This window comes from Camelina sativa, chromosome 17 (genome assembly GCF_000633955.1).
Source record: "Camelina sativa cultivar DH55 chromosome 17, Cs, whole genome shotgun sequence".
Lineage (NCBI taxonomy): Eukaryota > Viridiplantae > Streptophyta > Magnoliopsida > Brassicales > Brassicaceae > Camelina > Camelina sativa.
In genome coordinates this window covers 14,581,752-14,594,980 of record NC_025701.1, presented here as the reverse complement: position 1 = coordinate 14,594,980, position 13,229 = coordinate 14,581,752, and the positions used below count along the sequence as shown (strand labels likewise).

Here is a 13,229-nt window from a genome sequence, read left to right as displayed (position 1 = left end):
TTTTGTAAATGACAGATTTACAGTACTGAAGCTCAGGAGTACCTCCCTGACACATTGGACATTGGCGATGTACCTGAAACCATCACCGAGCCTTCAACCTCGACAGCTTCGAAACTAAAGAATGAAGCGAGTGCGTCGTCCTCGGGTATCCACAACGCTCGTGTATCCTCCTCCTGATTTGATGAGTCCTTAAAAATGTGAAGTTTCTTGCAAATGGATGATGATATTCTTAGGAGATCTCTTTCTATATTTCTCCCCACTTTGTTTCTGGGGGAAAAGAGAGTACAATGTATAGTTTCCTCAGTTTGAGAATTGGGATTTGTTTTTTTCTGTGGTTTTAAGAAAAAGCTTCGAATCAACGTTCTGCTCTTTTGGCCATTAATATCGAATCAGTGATATGTTACTAATGGTACATCCCTTGTTTAAATGCTAATAATGACTTAAACATCCGTTAATTATGTGCTAGTCAAATCGAAATCTTTGTTATTATTACTACTATTGTCATGTTGATATACAAAATTGGTAGAGCAAGTTAAACAAAAACACACAATTTGGAACTACTATTAAACCCCTAGCTATGTGAAGCTACTTTTGCGGCCCTATGTCCTTCTCTGGTTACTATAATTAGGAAATCATCTAATCACGTCCTTGTATTCAACAAAAAAAGAAGAAATGAGGAAAATAGATTCCGTAAATTTCTGTGTGTTAAAACTTAAAAGAACCTGAAAAAGCTGTCATATATGATTTTAGAGCAATTAAACATCAATCTGTTTTTTTTTTCCTGGCCATCAAAAATCAAATCCGTTTCAATAGAAAGAAAAAAAAAAAAAACAAAAAAAAAAATAATAATAATTATGTGCTCTTCAAAGAGATGAACTCCAGCTGCCTTAACATGTTGGGATGGACTGGAGACTAAAGGCATGCCAGTGTGAAAGACTACCCACATGCAACAGTTCTCTGATCTTCGACAATGCAAAAGGTTGTGATAGTTTCTAGTTAAGGTTCTGAACAAGTGGCTGATACAACAAAGGTCTGGTTACTGTTCTTTCCTCTGCACTGTTTAATCTTTAACGAAAAAAAAAAAAAAANCTACTCCACTTGCTCTGATTGATCCCGCAACTGCCATGGTGGTCTACCAGCCTCAGGAGGAGTCTGTGACTGCATCACNAAAATTTAATGCTCATGTGTGCTTAATTCTCGGTCAGGGTCCCTCATGAATCTGTCATTAGTGGCTGTGTGTATCTGTGTGGTTGATTCATGAATCTGCTAATTTGGATTGAAAAAAAAAAAAGAAGGAAGAATGAGATTTATTAATGCATTAATATTAATTGAGATTGATTGAATTAACGAGTGAATGCAGTCAAATGAGGAAATAGATGCAGTGTACACTAATGTTTAATTAAGTGGTTTCAGGAAAACTTTAATGTTTTGGGCCGAGTTTGTGCAGCCCATTGAGACTCACGGAGGTGTATAAAAAGGAGCAGCTAGGGTTATGGCGTTTTCCTCATCCCCTTTGCGATTTCAATCCTGTGTCGATTAATCTTCTGCTCAAATCTCTCTTTCTCCATTCGATCAACGCTCTATCAACGATGAAGTCCATCTTTAGTGGTTTCCAATATGACTCCAGCTCAGATGAGGAGCTTCACACTCCACCGTCCTCGTTGCCTCCGCCCACTCCACTTGCTCCGATTGATCCCGCGACTGCCATGGTGGTCTACCAGCCTCAGGAGGAGTCTGTGACTGCATCACCGACTCGGGTGGATCGAGTTCCCTCGCCTTCTCACGGGAACCAAGAAACCTGCGACTCTTCGTCTTCTCCGCCGAGAGAGGTGACTTCTCGATTTCCGGTGGTCGATCTCACTGGTGATGTTCCTGTTCCCACAGTGTCGAATCAGGGGATCTCGTCTCGTCTGCGTAAAAGACAATCAGCTGTGGATACGGATGGTCGTGAATCCAAGCGTCCGTCTCTCCGAAAGGACAAGAGTGTGTCCTCCTCACGCGGTGCATCGTCAAAGGACTTTGACACAAAACGGTTCATGTCTGCTGAGGCTGCTCGACGGTATGGTTTCTTCGCCTCTCGAACCATAGCTGCTGAGGTTTGCTATACTCAGGGAGTAGGTGTTTCTACTAGGGAGCTGCTTGATCAAGCTGGTCTGTTGAAAACAGTCACCCAAATTGTCCCTTATGATTCTGAGGTTGTTTATGAGTTCTGGGCAAATCTTCCTACAGTTAAGGTTGAAGGAAACTCAGTTGATGTGCTTGTCAGAGATTGGATGTACGAGTTTTCCCCAAGCCCCATCAATGCTTTGTTTGGTCTTCAATCAGTTGATGTTCGTGAACAAAAGCTACAGACAGCTGCAATCCTGGAGGAGGATCTCGCACTCTTTTTGTCTGGTGGTCAAGTGAAGACCTGCAAGCAGCTTGTGTCGACGGCAATCAAGGACCCAGTGATCAAGGATCTGAATAAGATTTGTTGCAGCAACTGGTCTCCCACGGTGAATACAGGGTACATATCCGCGAACAGAGCCATGGTGATCTACATGATCATGCATCGTATTCCGTTTGATTTTGGGAGGATGATCTACGAACAGATCATACAGTTGGGTCTGCAAGCTCAGTCAGGGTTTCGTCTACCTTTTCCTAGCCTTATTCATCAGCTCCTTGCAGCTCAGCGACCTGTTCCGAGTCTTCAGCAACAAGACGTGAAAAAGACAAAGGGGAAGAAGACTGTGTCGCGGCCCGCTGAAAAGACTATTCACAGTGGTACATCTGCAGAGCGCAAAGCCATCCGGTTGGCGATCAAGATCCTGCAAGATGCCTTGGACGCTGGTAAGTAGTTTCTTACTTTGATGTTTGCTCCAGTTTCTGGTTTAGTTTCTTGGTATTTTTGACTAAACTGTGCCAAACAAGCAGGGGGAGATGAGTCTGATTCAGAGGCCTGAGGGGGAGATTAAGCTATGGGGGAGCAGTTGTTATTGTTGCTCACTGTTTTTATTGTTTCTCCCCTGTTTAAGACTTGAGACTTGTTTTATTTTGTTTCTGTTTTGGCTTTGAACAATTTATTTTTACAAGTCTTTATCGGTTAACCGTTTTATGTTGATTGCTGGAATATTTTGCTAGTACGGTTGTGTTCTTGTCTTGGCTGTGTTGTCTGTGCGTTTTCAGGTTTGATGCTGCGGTTGCTTGTGTGGCAAGATTCAGTCAAAAAGGGGGAGATTGTAAGTGCATCAGAGCTCTGAAGGTGACAGGAGCTTGCGAAGTGTCTCAGAGTGCTGATATGCTGACGTGGCAGATGGGCTGACGTGGAAGAAGATTATGGACGCCGTGATAAGAAGCGTGAAGAGGAAGGAAGAAGAAGATCAAGATATACACGAAGATATTGAGTGTATATTTGATTGAGAGAGTTAAGGGAGGATATTTCTTAGGATAAGGAATATTTCCTTTTAGTTAGGGATTCACAAGATCTAGGTTAGAGATCGTGAGTGAAGGGTTTAAAAGAGACGAGGACTAGCCGCAAAAAGAGCTAGCACTCGTGGGAAAAGTTTGAGAGATTTGTAAACCTTCAAGCAAACAAAAAGAGCTTTGAAGGTGAGTGTGTTTTTTACTCTTTTAGATCTATACAGGGGTTTATGTTAGATAGACAAGAGAGTAGGCTTAGATTCATAACTTGTAAAAAGGAATTTTTATAAGTTTGAATAAAAGCGTTTGCTTGGCGCATTTCCAAGCAGTTTGAGTGATTTGCTGTCCTCTATACCTTTACACTATTAGAGTATCAATGTTCCTCTAGTCATCAAAGCTATTTCTTCTACGATTGTGGTAACATATGTTTACCTGATCCCCCTCAAACAGTCATATGTGTGTAATAAATTTTAACAACTTCAACAAACATGGATTGATCGATTTAGGGGGGAAAAATTTTTGGTCCCCGGAAACTTCCCAATCGGATGTTGTGCGGCGTATCTTACTCTATTTCAGACCGCATCAGAAGAACACGACCCTCTCACAGGTTATCTACCATAGCTCAACGAATTTGGAGAGCACCACAACGAACAGCTTAAGAGAGAACTCAAAAGACTCCAAGAATTATACCCTCATGTCAACATCCTATACGCAGATTACTACAACTCTTTGTACCGGTTATACCAAGAACCAGTCAAATTTGGTCCGTGCCTTTCTAATTTTTTTTTGTCTTTGACCGTCAGTTTGATCTTCTAACCAATGTTTTATATGGTCCCTTTTAGGCTTTAAGAACCTACCTTTGGCTGCTTGTTGTGGAGTCGGAGGTCAATATAACTTCACTGTCGATGAAGAATGTGAACACAGAGGAGTTAGCTATTGTCAAAACCCTTCTGAATATGTGAATTGCGACGGTTATCATTTAACCGAAGCCACACACCTGACAATGGCTCAAGGTATACTCAATCGTCCCTATGCAAATCCTGCTTTCAACTGGTCCTGCTTTGGCACTAAATTAGTGGATAAAGAGTGTTCTTCAGCAGTTAATATTCAAGTTTTGTGAAAAGGGTATAACCTATGTTGTAATAGTGATGATAAGAACAGGTCCCTCATGGCAAGGTTTTGACATAATATATTATTGACTTATGATTCTACTTGATGATGATAGATGCAAACAAGAGATAATCTCTAATAATGATAAGGTCTATAGAATGTCAGGAAAATTATGTGTGACTGAAATGTGTGATGCAAGATTGCTCAAGGTTTGGAGGGAGAAGTTTGAGGATACCTATCGATTAATTGCCTTCAAGAAGATAATTGTTGTGCTGATCTTCTTGTCAAACACAGCTATCAGTGTTTCAGCTCTTCTCCAAGATCAAATTGTAAAAGATGCATCGTTTTTGACTTAGAACATTCATCGGTTAGAGAAAAAAAATCAAATTAAGTCAACAAAATATTTATACCATTTTTTCCATATATTTCTAGTTTTCCCATATAAAATTTCTGCTAGATATTAATTGAGTATTTAGATGATTAGGTAAGATACATGATTTTCTCCTGCTCTTTATAAAGCAAACAAGTCCAACATTATGTGACAAGTCCAGTGAGTGCAATGAACATTGATGAAATTATCTAGGGTTGCCGAGAATGCAACCTCTATTTCTCTTAAACTTCATATAAGAAAACATTTCGTTTGTTGTTAGTGATTGTCTATATAGTTTTCGTTTTTACTTATCTTAAATAAGGCTCATTTGAATTACTTGCCTAGGTCAACATGGTATCAAAGTGCCAGCTTTATTGAAGCAAACATCACAAATCTAACATTATATTTTAAACTTGTTTCGTGTTTTTTTTCTTTCCTTTCTTTTGCGTGTGTGTGAACTTGTTTGTCTCATAATGTTGGACTTGTGATGTTCACTTTAATACTACTCTTCGGTTGCAATTTATCCGCTTTCACTCTGTTGGTTTACAAACTCCAGCATAGATTTCTGTTAGTTTGTGTATCTACTCTCCTATAATGAACCTGACAAACAAAATCTGAACTTAGTAAAAATTAACTGATGTCAAACTAACATGACTAAAAATAAATTTTCCGTTCTCTCGTCTCTATCATTCTCTTTTTGTCATATCAATCTCTTTATTAGATCTCTTGTAGTTCTCAGAAAACAAAAGAGAACGAAGAAGACGAAAGAACGACAAGGGTTCATTTATAATTAATCAATGTGTACTAGTTACAAACTAATTTATAAAACTATTAACTAGTTCATAATGAGTTATGTAATCCATAAGAGAAAGATTCCAATATTAATACATAAAAGCTTCCAAGAATAAAAATAGGTTATATAAACATAGTTTTGATACATGTTGTTTGTATATCGTATTCTAGATTATTAAATTTTAAATAAAATAAATAAATTATGAATTTCATATCGAATTTTACTTAAATTAATTTCATTATGAATATGAAATATAAATTTTCATTAATTTTAAGAATTTTATAAGAATTTTTCAATAACTTTATAAGAATTTTTCAAGCATTTCTAAGAATTTTGGGTTCTTCTTCAATTTTGATTCGGGCTTGGTTGAATTTTATTGGATTTCTTTTCCGGTTCAATTTCTTTTTCAAGGTAAGCTAAAATCATTTACTCAATGTGTATATTAAATCATTTAATCGGCTGCTAATGGGTTAATATAGAAGCACAATGGTTACTTAAAGTATTAATATGGGGTGCATACATAGATGGTTTATTTATTTTTTATGAAATGCAAAATTTGCGTATAGGCTAGTTTTTGTTTTTGGCTAAGAATCTCTCTTACTCAATCTACAAATGTATGAACTTCTTTTCCTTTTCTTTTTAGACAAGTATATCCTAGGGAAAAAGGTAGAACACTGATTTATGTAGATTTTTTTTTTTAATTATCACTACATTTTCTTATACAATTACAGCTAAACAAAATTATATCCCACATAAATAAAATAAAGGAAAAAATAGCTTCATGAGATGTCAAAAATTATGAAAAGGAAAAAAACTACATAAATCAGATTCTAAATTATGAAATTTAGAATAATTTAGTATACTTTGTGAATTTTACATGAAATAAATATAAAATAAGAATTTTATATTAAAGTTTACTTTGAATTATTTCATTATGAATATGAAATATAAAGTTCATTAATTTTAAGTATTTTTTTTAAGAATTTTTGATTTTTCAATAACTTTATAAGACTTTTTAAAATATTTCTAAGAATTTCGGGTTTTTCTTCAGTTTCGATTCTGGTTTGGTTGAATTTTATGGGGTTTCTTTTCCATTCAGTTCTTTTTCCAAGTTAAGCTAAAATGATTTTTAAAGTTGTATATTAAATCTTTAAATGAGCTGCTAACAGGTTAATATAGAAGCACAATGGTTACTTAAAGATTTTGATATGGGCTGCATATATAGAAGCATCTGAAACTAACCCAAAAATATTTTAAATCGATCATTATAGATATACTTGCACGTAGCGGGTTAATAACCTAGTAGTTATATTATACTATATTATAATTGATTATATTTTTAGCATACAGTCTAATCTGATTAATAAATATACATTCGTATTAAAAAAAATGATATTTGTAATTTACCATTGTAGAAACATCAAGTTCATGAAAAGAATTCAGTATGTTTGGATTTAAGAAACTTTGTTCATCAGATTGTTGTACATATCCATGTGAATTGGATAATGGTGGTTGTTGCTGCTGCTTAAGCGAAATAAAAACGAATTCAGTTATTAAACCATGTTGATGGTTTAATGATAGCATATAGTTTTATGTATGCCTCATAATAAATTGTATCTTAAGAGAAAAAAGACTAACTGAAATAACTGATAATTGGTAGAAACAATATTTATGTATATGAAATTTATATAACTTACCATTGTAGAAGCATCTGGCTCTTGAAAAGAATACATCATGTTTGGATTTAGTAAATCTTGGTGATCAGATTGTTGTAAGGATCCATGGGAATTCGATAATGACGGTTTTTGCTGCTGCTTATGCAAAATAAGACAGATTAAGTTGTTAATATATTACCATTGATTGTTTAGCTCATGAATGTAATAAAATAAATAATAATATATAATTTAAAACCTAGTTTTTTTTTTGGGAAGACCTTTTGTTATAATGATTAAATGTTCTATAAAATGTGTAAGAGTATCTAACATACCACGTCAGGTGGATATTGTGGTATTGTTAATGACTCTAGCAATGGGACTAGACTTGGTTGTGTACTCGTTGTGGGAGTAGCCTCGCTTATTGCTGGAACGGAGAGTAATCCAGCAAATACTTCGTCCATGTTCTCAGTTTCTACCATTGTAGGGTCTTGCCTAAGCTCCTTTATATTTCACAAAGGCAAAACTTAAGTTTATTCATCAATATAGACATGTCACAATAGAGTTTAATATAAAACTTGAAGCACGAAAAAAAAAAAGGTATACCATTGATTGAGGAAATGGTTCTGGTGACGGAGGGGAACCACGACGGACTAAATGGCAAACTTTGATCATCGAGCATATTGACTTGTTTAACTGGAAGATCGATACGTACCTGAGGCATAATCATAAATTGAATTAGCACACATGTTTGGCTTCCCTTTTACTAAACTAGCTAGGTAAGTACAACAATTCGTCCCATGTATTTAAATACATGCTGTTCTTATAATCTAATACCATATTCTATATTATTAAATTTTACATGAAATAAATATAAAATAAAAATTTATATTAAAGTTTAGTTCAAATTATTTCATTATCAATATGAAATAGAAAATTTGATTAATTTTAAAAATTACTTAAGAAATTTTTAATAACATTATAAGACTTAAAAAAAATTCAATAACTTTATAAGACTTTTAAAAGAATTTTTTAATAATTTTATAAGACTTTCTTTAAGCATTTCTAAGAATTTTGGGTTCTTATTCAGTTTTGATTCTGGTTTGGTTGAATTTTATTAAGCTAAAAGAATTTTTAAAATTGTATATTAAATCTTTTAATGGGCTGCTAACGGGTTAATATATAAGCACAATGGTTACTTAAAGATTTTAGTATGAACTGCATATATAGATGGTTTACATTAGTTTTTTATGAAACGCCAAATTTGCGTAGAGACTAGTTTTTGTTTGTGTCTAAAGAATCTCTTACAACGTAGTAATAATAATAATAATAATAAAATCTACATAAATCAGTGTTTAACCTTTTTTCTCTAGAATACACCTTTCTAAAAAGAAAAGAAAAAAAGTTCATACATTTATAACTAACAAAATTATATCCCATAAAAATAAAAGAAAGAGAAAGAAAATAGCTTCATGAGATGCAAAATTATGAAAAAGGAAAAAAAAATCTGATTATCTTGTTTCTATACCTTTCCATGTTTGACAAAATCTCTAAAAAGTGTAACGGTTGCAAAAAGAAAACAGACAGTTAAAGCCTGTAAACAATATTAGTCGTGTCGTGTCAGTTGAAGAGAATCATCATAACCAACGCAACGAACGGTGATAGATTTGGGTAGAATCCATGTAAATAGCACGTGTAACAATCATTGTCTCCCTGTCTTTTTTTTTCCTAACATAACCTTCCATGCTTTTTTATATATATATATATATTCTTTTTTCATTTTATTTCTATGCTTTACTTTTAAAAAATATATTACCTTTTGGGAAGAAAAATACAAAAAGACTTTTCTAATTTAAGGCAGTGATAGGTGACCATAAAAAGCGGGACGTTTTCCTAAAAAGTAGAAAACCGCATTAGTTACACCAATCACACTTATATTATTGATTTACGTTTTTATGGAAACAAAAAACGAAAACCGCTTTATTTTTTTTTCTCTCCTATAAGTAAAAAACCGCACCCTCCAATAAATACTTACCATTTATGGTGCGGATTTTCAAAATCCGCTTTTCTAATTCTTTAATTAATAAAAATATAATTATGTAGTAAATGATACTCATAAATTATCAATAATAAAATAAACAGTATTACATATTAGAAATTACAAAATTTTATTTATTAATACAAAAAAAGAAAAATATAAAACATATTAGTTATTAATAAAATAATATGAATTCCGTACCGCAAATAAGAGATACTATTGCAAATATGTTATGGAAAAATCAAAGTAATCGATAATTTTTTTTAAAAAAATTGTATTTTTATATAGTTGAACTTTTTATCAATATGTCAAAAAAAATTTACTTTTTGATCAACTATAGTATTTAAGATTTATAAATACAATTATTTTTATTATTAATTCATAACATACAATAATACACAAACATACTAATTATTAATAAATTTATTTATAATATATGTAATCTGCACCGCTTTTCCTTTTTTTACCATTCACACAATTAATACTAAACCGCAAATAGTTTTTTCACCAATCAAATATCATTCTGTACCGCTTATTTTATATAAACCGCACTTGTCCCTCAAACCGCATGTACCGCAGTTGATACGTACCGCACTCTAAAATCGCTTTCCCTGCACAACCAAAACCGCGGTCACCATTCGGGTTAATAACCTAGTAATTATATTATATATTATAATTGATTAGTTTCTTAGCATACAGTCTAATCTGGTTAATAAATATAAATTCATATTAAAAAATGATATTTGTAATTTACCATTGTAGAAACATCAGATTCATGAAAAGAATTCGGTATGTTTGGATTTAATAAACTTTGTTCATCAGATTGTTGTACATATCCATGGGAATTGGATAATGGTGGTTGTTGCTGCTGCTTAAGCGAAATAAAAACGAATTCAGTTATTAAACCATGTTGATGGTTTAGTGATAGCATATAGTTTTATGTATGGCTCATAATAAATTGTATCTTAAGAGAAAAAAGGCTAATTAAAATGATAATTGGCAGAAACAATATATATGTATATGAAATATATAACTTACCATTGTAGAAGCATCTGGCTCTTGAAAAGAATACATCATGTTTGGATTTAGTAAATCTTGGTGATCAGATTGTTGTAAGGATCCATGGGAATTCGATAATGCCAGTTTTTGCTGCTGCTTATGCAAAATAAAACAGATTAAGTTATTAATATATTACCATTGATTGTTTAGCTCATGAATGTAAAAAAATAAATAATAATATATAATTTAAAACCTGGTTTTTTTTTTGGGAAGGCCTTTTGTTATAATGATTAAATGATCTATAAAATGTGTAAGAGTATGTAACATACCACGTCAGGTGGATATTGTGGTATTGTTAATGACTCTGGCAATGGGACTAGCTAGACTTGGTTGTGTACTCGTTGTGGGAGTAGCCTCGCTTATTGCTGGAACGGAGAATAATCCAGCAAATACTTCGTCCATGTTCTCAGTTTCTACCATTGTAGGGTCTTGCCTAAGCTCCTTTATATTTCACAAAGGCAACACTTAAGTTTATCCATCAATATAGACATATCACTATAGAGTTTTATATAAAACTTGAAGCACGACAAAAGAAAAAAAAGGTATACCATTGATTGAGGAAATGGTTCTGATGACGGAGGAACCACGACGGACTAAATGGCAAACTTTGATCATCGAGCATATTGACTTGTTTATCTGGAAGATCGATATGTACCTGAGGTAATCATAAATTGAATTAGCACACATGTTTGGGTTCCCTTTGACTAAACTAGCTTGCTAAGTACAACAGGTCGTCCCATGTATTTAAATACATGTTGTTCTTATAATCTTATACCATATTCTATATTATTAAATTTTACATGTAATAAATAGAAAATAAAAAAATTTATATTAAAATTTACTTCAAATTATTTTATTTTGAATATGAAATAGAATATTGATTAATTTTAAGAATTACTTAAGAAATTTTTAATAACATTATAAGACTTTTTTAAAAAAAATTCAATAACTTTACAAGAATTTTTAAAGAATTTTTCAATAATTTTATATGACTTTTTAACCATTTCTAAGAATTTTGGGTTATTATTCAGTTTTGATTCTGGTTTGGTTGAATTTTACTGAGTTTCTTTTCCAAGTTAAGCTAAAAGAATTTTTTAAATTGTATATTAAATCTTTTAATGGGCTGCTAACGGGTTAATATAGAAGCACAATGGTTACTTAAAAGATTTTAGTATGAACTGCATATATAGATGGTTTACATTAGTTTTTTATGAAACACCAAATTTGCGTAGAGGCTAGTTTTTGTTTGTGCCTAAAGAATCTCTTACAACATAGTAATAATAATAATAAAAAAGAAATCTACATAAATCAGTGTTCAACCGTTTTCTCTAGGATACACCTTTCTAAAAAGAAAAGAAAAAAAAGTTTATACATTTGTAGATTTCTTATCCACCAAATATATCTAAACCCCATAAAAATAAAAGAAAGGAAAAGAAAATAGCTTGATGTCAAAATTATGAAAAAGGAAAAAACAAATCTGATTATCTTGTCTCTATACCTTTTCTTTTTTTTTTTTTTTTTTTTTTTTTTTTTTTTTTTTTTTTTTTTTGTCTCTATACCTTTCCATGTTTGACAAAATCTCTAAAAAAGTGTAACAGTTGCAAAAAGAAAACAGACAGTTAAAGCTGTAACAATATTAGTCGTGTCATTTGAAGAGAATCATCATAAGCAACGAACGGTAATAGATTTGGGTAGAATCCATGTAAATAGCACTTGTAACAATCATTGTATCTCTGTCTTTTTTTTCCTAACATAACCTTCCATGCTTTTTTATATATATATTCTTTTTCATTTTATTTCTATGCTTTACTTTTTAAAAATATATTACCTTTTGGGAAGAAAAATACAAAAAGACTTTTCTAATTTAAGTAAAACCCACTGATTTAGTGACAACTCATTGTCAATTCACAGCCTTTTTTATATATATATTTTTTTTTCATTTTTTTTCTTCTATGCTTTACTTTTTTAAAATATACTAGGTTTTGAACCCACGCTACGCGTACGTATCGATCTTTGAGTTAAACAAGTATTAATCATTTCAGTTATAATTATACCTCAGGTACGTATCGATCTTCCAGTTAAACAAGTCAATATGCTCGATGATCAAAGTTTGCCATTTAGTTCTTCGTGGTTCCCCCGTCACCAGAACCATTTCCTCAATCAATGGTATACCTTTTTTTTTTCGTCATGCTTCAAGTTTTATATAAAACTCTATTGTGATATGCTTATATTTATGGATAAACATAAGTGTTGCCTTTGTGAAATATAAAGGAGCTTAGGCAAGACCCTACAATGTTAGAAACTGAGAACATGGACGAAGTATTTGCTAGATTATTCTCCGTTTCAGCAATAAGCGAGGCTAATCCCACAACGAGTACCCAACCAAGTCTAGTCCCATTGCTAGAGTCATTAACAATACCACAATATCCACCTGACCCGGTATGTTACACTTTTGATAAAACAATTAATCATTATCACTAAAGGTCTTAAAAACTATACATTTCATTGAAACATATTCTAATAAATAAATTCATTTCATTTTATCTAAGCCGGCGCCACAAGAATAACCATTGTGTCGTTCACTTGGATATTTACAACATTCTGATAACCAAGATTTACTGAATCCAAACGTGCTCAATTCCTTTCAGGAGCCAGATGTATCCACAATGGTAAATCATTGATTTTTTTTTTTGATTTTTTTTTTTGTTTTTTTTTTCACATTCATGAGCATGATTGTATGCTATATAGGCTATAACTAAACAATCAATGGTAATATATTAATAACTTAATCTTTTTTTTTTTTTTTTT

At 32.5% G+C, this 13,229-nt stretch overlaps 2 pseudogenes; both read left to right on the top strand.

The window, feature by feature from the left end:
• The window catches only part of LOC104759484, a 12,024-nt pseudogene extending 7,505 nt beyond the window's left edge, over positions 1-4,519 (top strand).
• The window catches only part of LOC104759033, a 15,650-nt pseudogene continuing 15,152 nt past the window's right edge, over positions 12,732-13,229 (top strand).